This window comes from Chionomys nivalis, chromosome 10 (assembly GCF_950005125.1).
Source record: "Chionomys nivalis chromosome 10, mChiNiv1.1, whole genome shotgun sequence".
NCBI lineage: Eukaryota > Metazoa > Chordata > Mammalia > Rodentia > Cricetidae > Chionomys > Chionomys nivalis.
This window is the reverse complement of record NC_080095.1, coordinates 16,294,785-16,314,975: the sequence shown is the minus strand read 5'-3', so window position 1 is coordinate 16,314,975 and position 20,191 is coordinate 16,294,785. Positions and strand designations below refer to the sequence as shown.

At 40.6% G+C, this 20,191-nt stretch overlaps 1 protein-coding gene across 6 annotated transcripts in view; it reads left to right on the top strand.

Moving 5' to 3' along the window:
• Traf3 (TNF receptor associated factor 3) overlaps window positions 1-20,191 on the top strand; it is a 103,395-nt gene that overhangs the window by 52,177 nt on the left and 31,027 nt on the right. For 2 of the 6 annotated variants that reach the window (XM_057782415.1, XM_057782416.1), the window contains one exon: window positions 7,785-7,893. The exons of the other annotated variants lie outside the window; for them this stretch is intronic. The gene's annotated coding sequence lies outside the window, so the exon portion shown is untranslated. The remainder of the gene's footprint in view (window positions 1-7,784; window positions 7,894-20,191) is intronic. 6 annotated transcript variants of the gene reach the window in all.

Here is a 20,191-nt window from a genome sequence, read left to right as displayed (position 1 = left end):
TGTAAAAAGAATTTTCTGACATTTGTGCAGGGTAAATTAGGACTGTGTCCCCTGAAACAGGGAACCAGGTGGACAAGCACACAGTACCCAGCTCATTAACTAGAGCAGGGACTGCGTGATTTTCTGTATAAAGGGCAGTAAGCACTCGTGCTGGGCTTGTGGAACCTCTTGGTTTCTGTCATGACCATTCTGCTCTCACTTGTGCTTCCTCTATAAAAGCACGAATGTAATCAAACAAGTATAGATTTGTTCCAACAAAACTTTATTATAAAAACAGCAGCAGGTTGGATTTGGCCTTCAGGTAGCTTTTTACCTGGTTTAGAGGCAGAGTCTCCACACATCAGGTAAGGGGGAAAAGGCCAGAGTCCAGCAACCTCATCAGAGTGACAAAGCAGAGCAAATTTGGGGAAAGGGAAGCTGCTTAGAACTGCAGGGATCTGCACAATGACCCCAAAGTCTTGCCTGGGTTATCATATACACAGCATATGTACCTCAAAGCCGGAAAGAGCAGACTGTCACAGAAGTCTGGGATGCAGAACAGCTTTTCACCCAGCTTTTCAACTGCTGTAGCTAGCTCAGCAGTCTATAACCTGTAGGAGGCTGTAGCCCCAAAGTAAGTTGCTTCTGATTTTCTCTAGCCAAGTCTAGGTAATGTATCTGTATTCCAAGAACAAAGCCCAGAAACTTGAAAAGGTACAGTAAGGGCTGGGGCTGGGGCACAGTGGAAGAGAGAGTGCTTAGTGTAGATGGGACTTTGAGTTTGATTCTAGCCACTGTGGAAAAACTCAACAAGAACAAAAGAGAGAGAATTATAGAGAAAATTGGCAAATTTTCATGGTATTGGGGGCAAGGAGCATAGCTCACTGGTACATAGCTTACCCAGTGTGCATGAGGTGTTAAGCCACCAGGACTCCAAGGGAGAGGATAGGACAGTAAAATCCAGTATTTAGTAGTGTGTAAAAGTAATCAGTGGGGTCTGGAGATGACTTAGTGCTTGTTTCTTTAGAGGAGTCAGTCCCCAGCATCCATGTCACAACTCAGAAGTACCTGTATGTCCAGTTCTAGGGGATCCAACATTCTTTTCTGTGTGCTAGGTATGCACATGGTACACATATACATAAGGCAAATCATGTACACACATAATATAAATGAATACTAAAATTTTTTTTTAGAAAAAAAAGGGACTGATCTTAAGTAGTTGGCTTATGAGTTAAGTATTGAAAGAAAAAAACCTTAATTCCAAACCTTAACTGTTAGTTTTTTACGCAGCACAAAGCTCTTTGTAAAATGAAGGGAGATTTTCAGCCAAGAAAAGCTAACCCAAGGACCTAGGACTCAATAGCACACACAGCCTAGGTTCCAATCCCAGTCTCAACCCAAGAAGAAAACAAAAATATCTGTCTGGCATGGTGCCTATAACTCGAGCACAGAAGAAACTGAGGCAGGAAGATTGCAGGTTGAAGGCCAACCTGGTTTACATAGTGAGACACTGTCTTAAAAAGAAAAATAAGAAAACCTCAATAACTAAAAAGAAAAACTAACAGAACTTCTTGCCAGCAGAATTACACTTGAGAAAATACCAAAGGACGTTCAGATAGAAGAGGACAGTGTGGAAGCTTTTGTAAAAGAATAATAGGAACTCAAAATGCTCCATGGGCTCATTTTACTTCAAGTAACTTTTGAAAAATTAACTGTTAAAGGTGAAAAATAAAATGTATTTTGGAAGTTATAATACTTGGATGATAAAATAAATAATAACAAAAAAGATGGAAGGAAGAAAATGCAAGTATGGAGTTCATAAGGTTTTGTTTGTTTTGTTTTTGTTTTTTGTGCAATAGTTTGTATGTAACTTAGACTAGTGAAGTCTGTGATCCTCCAGTCTCAGCTTTCTGAATGCTGGGATTAAAGGCATGTGCCACACTATGCCTAGGTATAGATATGCATAGCTATGTAAGAACTATGTAAGATTCTACTGTGAAAGATTGAAGATGTATGTTATATCAGGGAAATATTCTTTCAGGGAAAAATTTTGTCAACATCAGAAATATATAGTGGGATAACACCACATAACCTAGGCCAAAGCATGATAATATAAATATTGTTTTTTTTATTCTAAGGTTATTTATTTATTATTTGTACAACATTCCTTCCATGTATGCCTGCACGCCAGAAGAGGACACCAGATCTCATTACAGATGGCTGTGAGCCACCATGTGGTTGCTGGGAATTGAACTCAGGATCTCAGGAAGAGCAGTCAGTGCTCTTAACCTCTGAGCCATCTCTCCAGCCCCAATATAAATATCTTTATGCCAGCACTTTTAACAAATGGAAACAATTGTCAAGTTTTACTCAGGGAGAGATATAATCTGTATGTTTATTAAGGAGCTTATATTAAGGCTAGTAAGATAGCAGAACAGGTGAAGGCCGAGGACCTCAAGCCTAAGGACTGGAGTGCAGTCTCTGGGATTCACGTGATCAAGTTGACAGCCAACTTTGCAAGCTGTCCTCTGACTTCACACATGCATCCATATACATTCAGCAAATAAATAACATTTTAAAAGAAACTTTACAATTTTTGAAAAAGAAAAAAAAAGTTGAAAAAGAACTTAGTTTATTTAAAATACCTAAAAGAAGACTATACATTATTTTACTGACAGATTACACTAAATGTTTAAGAGAAAGAATATTGGGGCTAGAGAAGACAGTTCAGTGGTTAAGAGCAGTTGTCGCTCTTGCAGAGGACCTGGATTCAGTTCCCAACACCCTCATGATGGCTCATGACCATCTATATATAACTAATTCTAATTCTAGGGGAGCCAATGTCCTCTTCAGACCTCTACTGGCACCAGACATGTACAAAGTGCCTGTACACCCATGCAGGCAGAACATTCATAACAAAAGTAAATCTAAAAATAAGAGAAAATATTAATTGGACAAAAGCTTTTTTAAAAAATGAAGTAGAATATATTTTCTAATCAGTTCTGCAAAGCTGGCACTATCCTAATTACAGAACCAGACAAAACATAATGAAGACAAGCCTCCATGAAAAATCTATAAATCAAAGAAAAATTTCTCATACATTTGGCAAATCAAATCTATATAACAACAGATAAAGAGGTTACTTCATAATGACCAGAAAAAGTTTTAACTGCAGAATGAAAGGTTAGTTTAACATTGGAAAATCCATTATGGTCAACTGGGGTAATAGAGCAAAGAGAAATGCCACAGTGATGCAGAAATGAAAAATAGAAAACACAGAAGGCAGAAGACAGATAAAATGGTGCCTCATGTGTAAGTGGAGACAGAAGGGAGAAGAAGGGAAGGAGATGGGTGGCTGGGTACAGAAGTATTTTGGAAAGGTAATAGTTGAAAATGGAAGATACTAGACTTAAGGCAGAAGGATCAGGAGTTCAAGGTTGTTCTCAGCTACATAGTTGAGTTAGAGACCAGTGTGAGCTACACAAGACCCTGTCTCAACAATGCAAAAGTTCAGCATCTAACAGATAAATGACTGTCAGATAAGGCGTAATGGTTTGCAGGGTTTGAACACATAGACAGGTGCACAGAGGGAGCAATGGACATGTGAGTAAAGCTGACGGCTTACAGTTTTGTCATCCAGAAGAGTCTAAGATTTTACAAATGTTGGGCCTTGATAAGTCACGGTTCATGCTATAGTTTCTAAATAATAAAGAAAAGTAAGAGATTATTTAACTTGATGATTTAGGAGCAGGGACAGGAGTGGTACCTAATCCCAAAGAAGACAATAGGAGTCCCTTTTTTTTTTTTTTTTTTTTTTGGTTTTTCGAGACAGGGTTTCTCTGTGGTTTTGGAGCCTGTCCTGGAACTAGCTCTTGTAGACCAGGCTGGTCTCGAACTCACAGAGATCCGCCTACCTCTGCCTCCCAAGTGCTGGGATTAAAGGCGTGCACCACCACCGCCCGGCTTAGGAGTCCCTTTTAAAAGAGCAGATTGAAACCCAAATATGAGTAATCACTTCTAGTATAAGTGGATCAAGTGTTCCAGTTAAAAGATAAAAATATTAGGGCTGACCAGACGGCTCAGAAGTTAAGAGCAGTGGATGCTCTTCTAAGGTTTTGAGTTTAATTCCCAGCAACCACATACATGGTGGTTCCTAACCATTTATAATGGGATCTGATGCCCTCTTCTGGTATGCAGGCATACATTCAGACATAGCACTCATATATAGAATATAAATCTTAAAAAATATTTTAAAATATAAAAATATTAAATTGGAATTCTAAGAAATTTAAGTTAGTGCTGCTCACTAGGACCCTTGTAGGGCATAAGGATTCAGAAATGTTAAAATTGAAACGAAGAAAAACATACTACACGGATACCAATCAGATTCACAATCGTATAAAATCAGATAAAATGCACAGCATAGCAGACACAGTAATGTGGGCAGGGGTCTCAAATATATCAACAGCTTTTAACATATTAATATCCTGTGATATAGAGATGTATGTATGTGGACAAGTATGCCACAGAAAGCGTGTGATCACAGGACAGCTTTGGATTTCTTCTCTTCTCCCACCCTTATGTAGACTCCAGGAATCACAACTCATGTCATCAAATACCTTTATTTACCCTGAGCCTTTTCATCAGCCCAGTCCAGTTTTTTATCATCTTTTAGAGCCTTGGCGTACTCTGCAGAATTGTCTTACCTGGGGAAGAGAGAATCTACATGTGTGAGGTCAGGTCTGAAAGCAACATAAGTTTTGCGTATGCCTACATTTTATTAGCAGAACTTGGCTCATAAACCAACAGACAGGACTGTGAGTGTGTTAGTCAGTGGCATGTACCTATGTGACCATCAGGCTGAGGAACTTATTTGGGGACATATTAAGCTTTCTACAGTTTGTAATTATAAAGGTTTCAATTTAGAGGAAAACTAATTATAAACTTAGATAAACCTAACAGCATAACTTCAGAATTGTCAAATAGACATTGACAGCAGTTCTAAGAAAAGTGAACACATTCATAATCACAATGAAGATTTTGAACATAGCTACAATTGATGGAACAAATAAGCAAAAAGTAAATATAACTAGCATCTAGCTCTCTGGTTTGATGTTTTACATATATTTAAAAATTAACCTCATAGTTATCTTTCAAGTACACAAAGATGTTTATAAAAACTGGCCAATCTGACCTGGAGGTGGTGACCCACACCTTTAATTCTAGCATTCAGGAGGCAGAAGTAGGTAGATCTCTGAGTTCGAGGCCAGCTTGGTCGACAGAGGGAGTTCCAGGACAGTCAGGGCTACACAGAGAAACCCTGTCTTGGAAAAAAAAAACAAAAACAAACAAACAAACTTGCATAGTAGTTCAAGTCAGTATCAGTATATTTCACAACACTGTTGTAATACAGATTGTAATCTACGACCTCTATGGAATTAAGTTTTAAATCAGAATGAAAGGTAATTATAAAATCCTAATACCAGTACACAGAAAGCAGAGGGACGAGGATTGTGGCAAGTTTGAGGCCAGCCTGATCTGCGTAGTAAATTGTAGGCAAGCCAGGGCTACATAGTAAGACTCATTTCAAAAATAAATAATTCTTTTACATAACTCATGATTAAAGAACATCGGTGGAAGCTAGAAAGTATTTTAGGTAGAATGATTAAAAGGGTATCAGCAGTGGAGTAGGCCACTTGTAGGCACCCACCTGGGTGAAGATCTTTCTTGCATGATCCTCCAGGTTTGCTCTCTTTTCAAGTCAAAGCTTTACTCAGAGTCGACTGATGATATTGTCAGCTGCAGGCTTCTTTATGTTCAAGTTCAGTGGGAAACAGAATCTCTAAGTAAAAATACTGTAAAGTTTGACTTAGGCCATGCATGTTCAGAGAGTAGACCATCTCTGGTAAGACAGGCCCAAGTCAGTGCCTTTTTAGGCCCAGAACTCAGAAGCTGGTGGGCTCAGCATGGGAACTTAAACTTGGTGAGAAATTCGGGTGCAAGACCCTGAACAGATGCTTAGTTGCAGAATTAAATTTCTGTGTAGTGATCATCTGTAGCACCTGCGCTATGGGACGGTATGCGAGCCAGGAACTAAGCTGGAGACTTAAAAACACACGGGGACACGGGTCATCTGTGATATAAGAATACTGAGTTTCTTGTGCTCCAGGGAAGCTTATATGGAGATCCTTAACTGATAGCCTCACCAGAACCCACTCCCGTGCTGTCAGTGTCTCCTGCTCAGAGCAGCTGCAGGCACAGGTAAACAAGTTGTTTTGCTCAGTTCGCTCCAACAGGCAAGAAGTCAGGCAAAGAAAGTCAAGGGGTCAGGGATCTGCAGCCCCCAATAATAATTAGATAAAAAAATTTTTAAAATTTATTCAAGTTAACCTAAAGTTTGTATTAAGGGTTTGTAAGAATATTAGCCAGGCAGTGATGGTGCACGCCTTTAATCCCAGAGACAGTAGATCCCTTGAGTTCAAGGCCAGCATGGTCTACTAGAGCTTGTTCCAGGACAGGCCCAAAACTACAGGGAAACCCTGTCTCAAAAAACAAACAAACAAACAAAAGTTTGGAAGGATATCCAAAAAAAGTATGTGGCTACTTAGTCAGCAGGATTAATACACCCAATGAGTTCCATTCAAAAAGTGAGCAACAGAGGTCCTCTCAAACTCTTCTTCTAGGAGTGCAAATTATTATAGCTGCTGTGAGAAATACTGGGCTTTCTGTAGAAGATATTAAATTTCATACTTGCCTGATAAAGCAGTCACTCTTCTAGATGTATATGTACACCTAGGTACCTGTGTGTGTCAGGTAGATTAGCAGAAAGGTCTTAATGAGGTTCATATTTGCTCTTAATCAGGCATTTTGAACCAAGGACTGGGTAGCCAAGTTATGTATTTTATTCCAATATTACATGATAATGGAAACAAGCCGTAGCTGCAGCAACAACAGTGTAGAACAACAAAATGCAAAATGAGAATATAAACAACAAAGCCAGTCGTGGTGGAGCACACCTTTAATCTCAGTTCTTTGGAGGCAGAGACAGGCAGATATTTTTGAGATTGAAGCCAGCCTGATGTACAGAGAGAGAATATGAGTCTTATTTTTATAAAATTCAGAAGCAAGTAAAAGTAAGAAAGAAAAGAAAACCATAGTATGTTCTAGGGTTGTTTACCTGGATTTTAACTGTAGTAAGAAAAGCAAAGAACTACAACCATAAAAGTTAAGGTAATGATTTCTGTTTTTTTTTTTTCTTTATTTATTTTTTAGTTTTCAAGACCGCATTTCTCCGTTTAGCTCATGCTTTCCTGGAACTCACTCTGTATACCAGGATGGCCTTAAGTTCCCTGAGATCTGCCTTCTTGAGTGCTGGGATTTAATGTGTACACCACCACTACCCGGCCAAGGTAGTGGTTTCTTGGAGGTTACAGAATCATTGCATTCAGAGCAAAATATTTAATATTTTTGGAGTTCTGGCAGCACTCCATTACCTGACCAGGGTGGTACTAGGCTTACTGTGTAGTAACCATGGTAACACTCTGTGAATGTTACCTCAACTTTGCTGTGTTTATGTAATAATTTAGCATAAAAGAAACTTAAAGGAAAAAAGAATCAAACTTTATAATGCATGGTGTGATCTTTAAAGTATAGAAAAATCATAGTACATGTCCATATAGAATGATTAAAAATATTTATCGTGAACTTTCATTTTATAAAAATGTATGCTCTGGAATTCTGTATTTTAGAGCTTTTAACATTTTCCAGCTGCTTTAAAGCTGACCAGGCCTTCTTCTTGATCTCAGGTACAAGATCCCCATTACTTGAAGGGTAAGGTTGGCACTGCTCGACGTCTTGTGGAAGCTTCTCCCTCACTCCTAGCCTCCCCGAACCTCCTTACAGCATATGACACAGGTATGCTGTTAGAAATTTTTTAAATGGGCAGACTTCTTTTTTAAACTGTTACCTTTTTGCTTTGCATAAAAATAAGATAGTTCCAAAACATGCTGAACTTGCTGGCTTTTAGCCATAGCAGTTTCCTTTTTAGACAGTTGTTGAAAGATCTGCAAATGTACCCCTGGGTTTGGTTTGTTTTTGACTGCATCTAGCTTTATTTTCTCTCTTTTTTAAAAAACTCTTTTGTGTGTGTGTGTGTGTGTGTGTATTTGTGTGTGTGTTTTGGGGTTTGTGCGCAGAATGCAGGACATCTGTGAAGTCGTGTGTGTGTGTGTGTGTGTGTGTGTGTGTGTGTGTGTGTGTGTGTTGGGGTTTGTGCATCAGAATGCAGGACGTCTGTGAAGTCCAGAAGAGGGTATAAAGATAACTTGGAGCTTGGAAGTACAGGCACTTGTGAGTTGCCTGAAATGGGTGCTGGGGTCCAAACTCAGGACCCTTTTAAAAGCTCTTAACCGCTGTGCCATCTCTTCAGCCCTCTTTCAGTTTTTTAAAGCCAGCATTAAACTGCGATCACAATGGACAGGACCTCTGCGGCTAAAGAATGATTTAATAACTTCAGTAAACAAGATTAGCGGCCTTGCTGCCTTGCCAGGCCCACTCTGAAAGTTCTTTCCCTTGCATCTCACCGCAGAAGCATGCCTTCTGATGGTCTGCTGGCCACTGCTCCACATGGGACTGTGCCTTTGCCTTCTTAACCATCTTACAATAGGGACTTGAAAGGGGAAAAAATACTGTTCTAATCTCTAATTTGTGATTGAAAAAAATAAAAAAGGAAAGGACATGACTGTTTCTAGTATGGTGATGATTGAGTGACATTTTATACTTGGAATTAAGAACCCATAATATGTTACAACATTAAGATAAATACAAAAAGGGTTTGAAGTATTTGCAAAGTGAAAGTTAATACATGGCTACTTTTGATCAGTTAAAAAGTAGCCAGAAAATTGTCACTTAAATTTCCTTTCTAAACCCAGCAGCATCACAGTGCCACCCCCACCCCATAGTTAACAGTTCTTTCTGTCTGTGAAGTAGGCTAGTAGCCAGTAAGTCTCCTCAGTCATTGTAATCTTCTCCACCCAGGTTCCCTGGAGTTTTTGTGTTGTGAATTTCAGGCTGGTTGTACTGTTACGAGAGCTTTCCCTGCCTGGCTTTGGCCATGGGCACTGAATTTGTGACAGATGGGTATATGCAGAGGCTGGTTCCTGGCTTCATCAGCCCTCCTTGTAGGCTAGTGTGTTCTTGTCTGGAGGCACAATGTCTGCACCTCTGTTCAGTCACTAGAGTCTGCAAGATGCTTCTGTTCTAACTTTGTCATGTATTCTTCCTTGAATAACTGAAAGTTTCTGCAATGTTGTGTCAGTAGTTCCCTCATTGAGTATTTGCTTACCTAAGGGATAGTTCAAATAGTAAATAGGAAAATATATGCCTGAGTCTTTATTTCTGTAAGTTCTCAGCCATATTGTTCTACTATCACTTGTATGTAACCAGTTGTTTCTTGTGAATTGAATCGTATTTTCAGGTCTGCTTAGAGATAGTCAGATGCCATTTCTGGCCAGCAGAGCTTCCTGATTGCTAGGCACAGTGTTTGGCCCGCGACAAAGGCTGCCCTCCTTGCTTTCTGGTCTTTTTAGGTGTTCTCTACTCATCTTGAAGCTTCTTTATTGCCACCTGCAGCTGCCTGCTTTTTCTCAGCAGCTCTGGTCTCCTTTGTGGGAAGTGGGATCTTGGGGCTATGGGCACTCATGATGTGGGAGCTGGGTCTTTTTTCCTCTCATCCTGAAAAATCTTGGTTCCTAAAAGACTTAGCATATTCACTCAGTTGTTTTAACCTACCTGTTCAAGTGTGTGGTTGTTTTAAATAACAATACCAGCAGCAACAGAAGACCTAGCTAAGATGAGCTATAGTCCCTTGCCACGTCATCAACTGGTTACATAGTTAATGCACATGTTTCACTGTTTTTTAAGGGAAAAGGGTCTTTTTCATTTTATTTGTATTGTGATTTTACAAAACCTTTTCATGATTCCAAGTCACAATTAAATACTTTTCAAAAATCCGAGCTTTTATTCCTAATTCTTCACAATGACCAAAAGATAGGTATCTACAGTTTCTCATCATTTTCCAGAGTTGGAGAGGAAGAGCTGTTTTCTTTCTTAGCCCCATGCCCTCCCTAGGTGTGGCAGTGTCAAGTGTTCAGTGAAGAGAGGAGCAGAAGATTTGAATTAGAACTGGAGCAGAGTTTAAACCCAGCAGAAAAGGGGGAGTCTAAGGGAGAATGGAAGGAGGAATGAAAGTTACCAACTCCAATACCACATTTTATCCTAAAGTTTTAAACATTTTAAGCTCTACTTAATGTAGCCTTAATGTTTTTTACTCTTTGAATCCATTTTTCTGTAAAGGTAATGCTCTAGGTAAGGGAATCACAGCCGCCTCTCTCTCCTCTCACCTCACTCTTGTAGCCAGGCAGAACCTCCCCTGAAAAGATCTTGTCTGCTGCCTGACACCTACACAGTGGCTTGAGCTTTGGGTCCTGCTCCTACCTTTCTATCTAGATGGCAGGACTCCAGCTATGGGCCACGGGAGCTGTTGTGGGGAGGCTGCTTGTTTGTTCCCAGTTGCTCAGCCCAAAAATAACCACATAGTAACTGTATTAATTAAATCACTGCTTGACCTATTAGGTCTAGCTTCTTATTGGCTAGCTCTTACATTTTAATTTAACCCATTTCTACTAATTTGTGTATTGCCACATGGCTGTGGCTTATCCCCAAGATTCTATCCAGTGTCTGTCTCTGGCTGGACTCCATGGCTTCTCCTGACTCTGCCTTCTTTCTCTCAGCATTCAGTTTAATTTTCCCCACCTAGCTCTATTCTGCCCTATCACAGGCCAAGGAAGTTTTTTTTATTCATTAACCAATAAAAGCAACACATTGACAGGTCTGCATCTAAGAGGTGCTTTAGAACTCCTAAGTTGTAGCCTGGAGAGATGGTTTAGCAGCTAAGAATACTGATCACTCTTAGAGAAGACCTGGTTTTGGTTCCCAGCACTAACAATATTCAGTGAACAATCACCTGTAACTCTAGCTCCAGGAGCTCCAGTGCCATCTTCTTGCCTCCCTGAGCACCATGTATGTGGAGCACATATAGGTGAGATAAAACACTCATGCATAAAAGATAAAAAAAATAAATAAATCTTAAAATAGTCTTACTTACATGAACCAAAGGCGTAATGCAGAGCTACAGGTAACTGCTATTTTCTTATAGTTGTAAGCTATTATCTGTAATTTAGTTTTTTGCTCCTGTCAGTTTGCGTGGGTTGGTCTGTGTCTCTCATTCTCTCTTTGAACCAGGACTTTTAATAATCTTGTTACATTGACTGAGTTAGAGGTGTGGAAACAGACCTCGGGATGTGTTTATGAGCATGTTTCCAGAAAGGCTTACTAGAAGACCACCATGTGTATAGACTGCATTACTTCATGGGCTGAGGTAGTAGAATATATAAAAAAGGAGAAAGTGAGCTGAGCACCAGCACTTATCTCTCTGCTACCTGACTGCAGATGCAATGTGACCAGCGCCACCTGCTCCTGCTGCCGTGCCTCCCCCACCATTTTGAACTGCACGCTCAAACTGTGAGCTAAAATCAACCCTTCCTTCCTTCAGTTGCTTTGGTCATAACAGTAACAGAACAGCCACAGGTAGTGAAACATGGGTGTTTATGCTCTGCTCACATGTTCACATGATCTTCACTCCTGTGCTCTGCAGTAGGGGCCATTTTCTTTGTTTATCTGATGCTTCCTTTTTTTGGTTTTCCCCGGACTTTCCAGTTCTTTGGAACACTCTTTTGTCAGCAAATGTACTTTTGTTTCTAGTTTCTAAGCTTCAAAATTAAAATGAAGCGAAATCACAAGAGTAGAGACCTTATGCTGAAATTACAAGTGTGAAGTCATTGTCTATTCTACTGTATAAGAAAGCCAAGCATCCACAGCAGCTGGCTGTAATCTGTAAAGCTATGTCCTCATATAGAGGAAATAGATATCTTATGGTGGGTAATATAAGGCCATCAGGTACAGTAGATTTCCCCCTGAAATTATAGCAGATAGTGAAGAATAAAGCACTAAGTCTGCTTGAAGAACAGCAGAGTCTTACAATATAGCGGTGCAAGGATGCGGACTCCGGGGCTGCTGCTTATGCTCACTGCTGGCCTTGGTTCTTCTTCAGGGTCCTATTGTATATGAGTGATAAGTCCATAATCTAGACATGCAATTGCCTCCACTGTAACTCCTTGTCTAGGGGTGCTGTCTTCTGCTTAGTTAAAGCTAACTCTTCATATGTTGGAAGAAAACATTCTTTTCCCACTTGATTTCCAGGAGGATGGAAGCTGAAGTGTCAGTGGTAGCCTGGGCTTCCATCATGTGGGTGATCTACCATATTATGCAGATTTGTATATGTTCAGTTTCTGGGCATTGGAAACTCCATGTTGCTTTTCCAGTTCAGTCTGTTAAATGTTAGTTGACAGAACCCTAAAAGTTGCTTCAAACACCATTCTTAATGCCTTTGACTGAAACAGCATTATAACATGCTGTTATATATATTATATATATATATATTATAACCCAGAGACAGATATCAGAGTTCAAAATGAAGATCAGAAAAGCAAAGTGGCTAGCCACTACCTCAGACCAAAATGGGCGATCTTGCCTCCACAAATCCTCAGACTGAGCCTGAGCCTGAGACCTGTCTCCTTCCATCCTATATTCTTCTCTAGTGCTGGGATTAAAGGCGTGTGTCATTGCTGCCTGGTCTGTATGCTAGACTAGTGTGGCTGCTTTGCCCTCTGCTCTTCAAGTAAGTGTTATTTATTAAAACACAATTAATATACTACTATATATCATAAGCTTTCTTCAATAGGATTATAAATATAGAATTTCATTAGCTTATGATTGCTAAATCTAAATTTTAGGACAGAGGTATACTGTGTCTATAACCTTGCAAAAATAAGTAAAATTAAAGTATTTTTATCCAATCGTGACATCTATTCAAGTTTCTACAGTCTTCTGTTTGGCGAGGTTTTAAAGACTGATATTGCTATTTTTTCTCTTGATAGTGCATAGCTTACAGGTGGGACATGGGGGATTTCTGACCCACCAGGATGGATGCAGCTGTCTTAACTTAGGAACCCCTGCCCTTCCCCCCCCGAGACAGAATTTTATTTTAATTTTTTTATTATTTATTAAAAAATAAAACTCAAAGGTAAATATTAAAAATATACATCTGAGAGAATGCAAGCAGCCACAACATACCACCACTGTCCACTTCCCAGCTTGAAGGCCTGCACACCCCATCCCCCTGCCCTGCCCACTTCTGATGTGGGATTTCTCTCTGTATGCTGTGAATACCATTGGTTGGTAAGAATCTGCTTTGGGCCTATTGCAGCGCAGAATAGGGCAAGGTGGGAATTCCAGGCAGATATAGGAGGAGAGAGTATGTGGAATCAGGGAGATGCCATGTGGCACCAGACAGAACCTTACCAGTAGACCACAACCACATGGCAGTACACAGATTACTAGAAATGTGTTAATTTAAGATACAAGAGCTAGCTAATAAGAAGCGTGAGCTACTGGCCAAACAGTATTGCATATAATATAGTTACTGTGTGATTATTTCAGGTCTGGGCAACTGGGAACGAACAACAGCGTCTGCCTACACGCATCTTCCTCCAAGGGCCTCTCTTTCCGTTCTCCCAGGTCTTCCAGGGAACTCCAATCGGGCCATCTGAATATGAACTCCACATCTCTAACCAGTGCCTAATTCTGTTGAACATCAGACCATAAGACACAACAAATTCCTATAACATTTCCGTTTTTGTCTAATTAAAAAAGAAAGGTTCTGATTCTAACAACGTAAAACTATATACAATAAGAATGATTGCCAGGTGCGCCGGGCGGTGGTGGCGCACGCCTTTAATCCCAGCTCTCGGGAGGCAGAGGCAGGCAGATCTCTGTGAGTTTGAGACCAGCCTGGTCTATAAGAGCTAGTTCCAGGACAGGCTCCAAAACCACAGAGAAACCCTGTCTCGAAAAAACCAAAAAAAAAAAAAAAAAAAGAATGATTGCCAGGTGGTGGTGGTGTGCACTTTTAATCCCAGCATTCTGGAGACAGAGACAGGCAGGTTTCTGTGAGTTCGAGGCCCGCCTGGTCTACAGAGTGAGGATTAGGACAGGCTCCAAAGCTAAGGAGAAACCCTTTCTCAAAAAACAAAACAAACAAATGAAAACAAGAAAAGAAAAAGAAAACCTATTATCAGGTATTGTCTAAATACTAAATAGAAAGGAAAAGTATTAACCTTAACAAAATGAAACTATATCCAGCCGGGCGGTGGTGGCGTACGCCTTTAATCCCAGCACTTGGGAGGCAGAGGCAGGCGGATCTCTGTGAGTTCGAGACCAGCCTGGTCTACAAGAGCTAGTTCCAGGACAGGCTCCAAAACCACAGAGAAACCCTGTCTCGAAAAAACCAAAAAAAAAAAAAAGAAACTATATCCAGCAAGAACAATATCAAGTAAGAGATACAGTCACAATGTCCAGTCCATTTGTATTTGGCAAATTTTGAGAAAATACTCCATTAACTGTCCTCTCCCCATGAGTTAAATGTTTCATAACTAATTTGCTTTCTACCATCATTAAGGAGAACTGTACCTGTAGCTGTCTAGTCCTCGACCCCACCAAAGACCTGAGAAAGATATACCATTACCTGAGTAAACAGAAAGTACAGAACAAGCAACTTCTAAAATTGTAAGAAATGACAAACAGCTGGCTGCCTCAGCAGTTACTGCAATGTTGAGGCATCCAACTTTGGATTACAGGCCTAGAATATCTGGCATACTTTTCTGAGAGGCAGGAAATTTTAAGGACTATTCTACCATTTCTTGGCAAAGTTCAGCAGTCACTTTTTGTTTGGATAGCATACTGTCAGCAGTCAAGGAAAGGACAGTTTCTTGCCCAGATGTCTAGCTTTTCCCATAAAGAAAGTAAACTCCATACAGAGGTTCTTCAATGCCCAACATCCTTTTTTTTTTTTTTTTTTTTTTTAATGTGGATTGGTGCTGCTAGGAGCAGATTTGTCTTGTCAAGAAAAGCCTTATGTTATTAAAACATTTTAAATGTCATATTCAGTATGTCTTTGAAGTGTTTAAAGATCACATATATATATATATATATATATATATATATATATATATATATATATCTTTTATATACAACCATTGCCTGGCTGATTTTTTTTTTTTACAAAGATTGACTTCATCTGTAAATAGAAAAAGGCTAATTCACAATGCAAAAGGGTAAAAGTGAAATCAGCACCCATTGATGAATGGATACGAAATATGGTTGATATTGAATCTCATATTCATGATGATACTTGGATAGGAGAAATGATTTGTAAAAAAATTTAAGAAAAATCAAAATGTCAGATGTTTTAATTGTGATAAACAAGGTCATCTAAAAAGGGATTGTAGGCAAGGTGTTTCTAGAAACTTTTTGTTTGTTTGTTTTGTTTTAAGAGATAATCCAAACAGAAGGCTTTAGCTTCTAGAGTATGCAGAAAGTGTGGCAAAGGCTGACACTGGACAAATGAATGCAGTTCAACAGGGGACAAGCAAGGTAACCGTTTGCCATCAGTAAATTACTTGTGGGGGCAGCTCTTGTAGGCCTCACGTTAAATTTGGTTCAATCATTCTCTGTCAGCATGGGGGAAACTCCCTCACAGACCGAATAATAGACCTAATGCCTGTTGTTAAAATCCATACTGCTCTGGATGACAGAACAGCCTCAGTAGGTAAGATTTTCAGGACAGACCATAAAGTATTTTGCCAAATTTCTATAAATGACCAAAGACCAAAGCAAAAAATATGGATAAATGATATTGTAATTGAAGGTTTATTTGCCCTGTCCCTATGCATACACTCATGCACACGCATGGTGGGATATGATGTTGAGGGTGTACTTGCCGTGGCACATGTGTGAAGGTCAGAGGACAGCTAGAGGGAGTCAGTTCTCCTACTATCTAGGTCTCAGGGATCAAACTTAGTTGTCAGATTTTCTTTTTTCTTTTTGGCAAATGTCTTTATTCACTGAGCATCCCTACTCCATAGTTTTGAAAACAGGGTCTTGTATAACTTCAGCTAGCCTCAGACATGCTAGGTAGCCACTGAGCTCCATTTCTAACTAACTCTTCCCTGTTTTGAGGTCACAGAAGGCTTTTGTTTTAGTTGTGGTCAAGAGCAGAGGAAGCAGTTTCTCCTACCCACAGGTAGCCTGGCAGAAATGCAGAGATCTGTAACTCCAGGTGTTAATGAAGCTGCAAATGGACAGTCTTGTGCTGCCTGTGGGAGTGTGCACATCTTCCAGGAGAACTCTTTGGAATTATGAAGCTGACCATTTCTGCTTCCTGCCCACCAGCTTTCTCTTCACTTCTAACAGTTCAGGGCTAAGAGTATCACAGTTTCCATAAGAGCAAAACCAGATTTTAGAGATCACGTGTGCTTTTTATCACATGGCCTTTGTTTTGTTTGTTTGTTTGTTTGTTTGTTTGTTTGTTTGAGAGGGTTTCTCTGTGGCTTTGGAGCCTGTCCTGGAACTAGCTCTTTGACCAGGCTGACCTTGAACTCACAGAGATCCACTAGCCTCTGCCCCCAATACTGGGATTAAAGGCACAAGCCACCAAGCCCAGCTCAGGGTTTCTTTGGGTAGCTCTGGCTGTCCTGGAACTCACTTTGTAGACCATGATTCTGAGTTTAATGCCTTAAAAAACTAGGCTGCTGTCTGTATTTGACCTGAAGACTGTATTTGCCAATCCTGGAACCCTAGTCTGGGGTATGTGCCCTAGAGGAATTTGTCAAGTGCCTCAAAAGAAATGAGTCAGGATGTTTGGGATTGACTGTGCAGAATGTAGGAACTGGAGCACCATTGATAAGTAACCATTACTGTGGCAGCAAGACGAAGTGCATCCCACAGTAAAAATGGAAAATTTTTATAATGCTGGTGATAAAGTATTGATAAGAAGAGAAATGTGAACTAGATATGGTAGCTCACACCTATAACCCCAGCATTTCAGAAGTAGAGGCAGGAATATTAAGGACTCAAGGTCATCCTCAGCTGCATATTAAGCTTGAGGCCAGCCTGAACTCTGTGAGTCTGTGTCTGAATAAAACAAGCAAGGGGTCTGGAGAGTTAGCTGCTCTTGCAGAGACCCTGATTTGATTCCCAGCATCCATATGGTAGTTCACAACTGTCTATCTAGAATTGTAGTTTCAGGGATCCAACACTTTTCCTCTGGGTACCAGACATGCAGAGATATATGTGTAGGCAAAATATCCATACACATAAAACAAACATTTTATTTATTTATTTACTTATTTATTTATTTTGGTTTTTCGAGACAGGGTTTCTCTGTGGTTTTGGAGCCTGTCCTGGAACTAGCTCTTGTAGACCAGGCTGGTCTTGAACTCACAGAGATACGCCTGCCTCTGCCTCCCGAGTGCTGGGATTAAAGGTGTGCACCACCATCGCCCCAAACATTTTAAAGTATAAATGCTAGTAAGAGACTTAGGAACAGAAAGTTCAAGTGATATTTGCATTTTAAGAGAAGTGGGAGGATCCTGGCGGTGGTGGCAGGTGGATCTTTGTGAGTTCGAGGCCAGCCTGTTCTACAGAGCAAGTTCCAGGACAGCCAGGACTACACAGAGAAAACCTGTCATGGGGGAAAAAAAAAAAAAAGAGGTGGGAGGATACGAGGAAAGAGCAGTATACTGACTCTAACTGAATTCGTCACTTCATGGCTCTGTGTATTTTGCACATGATCACAATATGTGTCTGGTATCACATGGTCCATTAATTCTAAGCAAAGAAAAGATCCTACCTAGACAGGTTTTAGAACCTACACTTATCCTCCCAAGCAGTGTCTTCAACAGGGTTGACCACTTGGGAGGGACAATGAAGATCAGCTGCTAACTTCCAACTCAGCCCTGCTGCTCTAATACCAGAGTCCTCATTGCTGAGCGAATTGAGTCTTATTCTTTCTCAGAATTTGTCTGCTCTAGATCTCTTACATTTCCACATGAGTTTTAAGACTATCCTATTAACTTATGTGCTAAAAAGCACAGAGGATGAGTCAGGGCTTTGCCCAAGCTCCTTCCCTCTTATGAATGAGCTCTTCTAGTCTATGGTTCAGTTAACTTTAGTGCACGTTTGAACATTGCCACTGTGAACGGAACATCTTGAAAGAAGCTCTCTGAAGCAGACTCAACAAAATATTACGAATTGGAGACTGGGAAAGGTGCTGGAATAAATATTCTGAGCAGGATTATTAGGGTGTTATTCAGCCTCTGAGAGTGTATTGAGTCGCTGATACTGAGTGTTCTGTGAGAAACCAGACTCCCCTAATTGGGCTAGAGAGCATGATCTTTTTAAATTAATCTATCTGTCTTTCTCCTTCTGTTTTTCCTTCCGAGACAGGGTTTCTCTATGTAGCTTTGGAACCTGTCCTGGAGCTCACTCAGACCAGGCTGGCCTCGAACTCACAGACTGAGTTCCTGTGTTGCTAGGATTAAAGGCGTGCACCACCACCATCCAGCTAGTCTTTTTAAGTATTTTGGCTTAAGTTTATTGCCTGTAGAAAGAAGCACAGTTACTATACCCAGTTTGTGTATTTATTTTATGAAATGCAGCTAGACATTTTGTTAGCTTTGCAATTAAAAAACATGTGCCATGCATGATAGATAACACATACCTTTAATCCCAGTGCTGCATACACACAGCGGTACATGGAAGCCATTGAGATGGCTCAGTGGAGAGGGTAAGGGCTATTGCTGCCAGACTTGCTGACTGAAGTTTGATTCCCGAGACTTACATAATGAACGGAGAGAACCGACTCTTGTAAATTATCATCTCACGTGCATGCATATATATGCCATAGCATACACTCACTGCCCCTCAGCTCCCCTTATAAATCAGTGTAATTAAACAAACTATGTGCCAGGTGATAGCCACACATCTACAAAGGAAAGAGAAGCCAGCCTTTTTACCACCATCTGGACCCATTCCATCTGTGCTGGACTACTGCAGGTGTTGTCACTGTTGGTGTGTGATATTGATGCTGGCTATAATTTCCATTAAAGACAGTGTTTCCTCGGGAATCTAGTCAACTGCTTTGTGTTCCTGATTAGTTTTGGTTACTTGACTTCAAGGCTCAACTGACAGAGCTGCCTATCCTGAGATCTGTGTGGCTGAATTGGGGAGTGCTCTCATTGTCCATCATGGGACTTGCAGGTGGAAGGCAGAGAAACTGGTAACCTGTGGAAAGTGAACCTGTGCAGGGGCTGAGAGACATATCCAGTCCCGTGTCCCTCTGCCAGGCCTGACCTGAGCACCTCTATGCCTGCCTGAATCTCAGCCCCCCAAAGAGACCCTACTCTGTGCTCCTCATAGGCTCCATGTGACAGTACCATGGCTCTGTGGTGTGGGGGCTTACTCAGGTAAACTGAGGGCAGAGGGCAGAAACAAGGACCCTACATCCTGCAGGCACACTCACACATGGCTCGTATGGTCTAGAAACACCTCGCTTACAGTAAGTACCACTGCTGGAACACGAGGTGGTGGACTAGCCACTGGCCCACTTTGGCTTTATTACAGTCTGGTGGGAGTTATGGTCAGGGACTTAACTAGAAAATAAAATTGGCCAAGAATGGCTGTTGCTAAGACTGGAGGGGTGGGTGGCTCAGTGGTTAAGAGTGCCTACTGCTCTTGCAGAGGACCCAAGTTTGATTACAACTATTTCTAACTCCAGTTCCATGGGATCTGATGCCTTTTGTTTCCAAAGGCATCTGCACTGACATGTATGTCTCCATATGTAGATGATACACACACCATTAAAAACAAAATAAATCTTAGCAGTAACAATGGCTGCTACTTCGGGCAAATCATTGGAATGAAGTTTTGGCACAGAAAAATATTTTGTGTATTTTAAGGAATCTTGGAAATACAGTTTACAAAGTCTTTTTCTCAACAAGTATTTGAATAGCAGTGTTAACAGTGCTATCTGGATAATGTAAAGAAGGAAGCCATGTGGTCTATCTTGCTCCGTGGCAGGCTAAGGCTGGGAAGGAGTCTGCTGTACTCTTTAAATACTGGAAGTATGACCTCGGGCACTTTTGCTTTTCTCAGTATGTTTGTTAGGGCTTCTCAAAGGATGAAGGAGATGATGGAC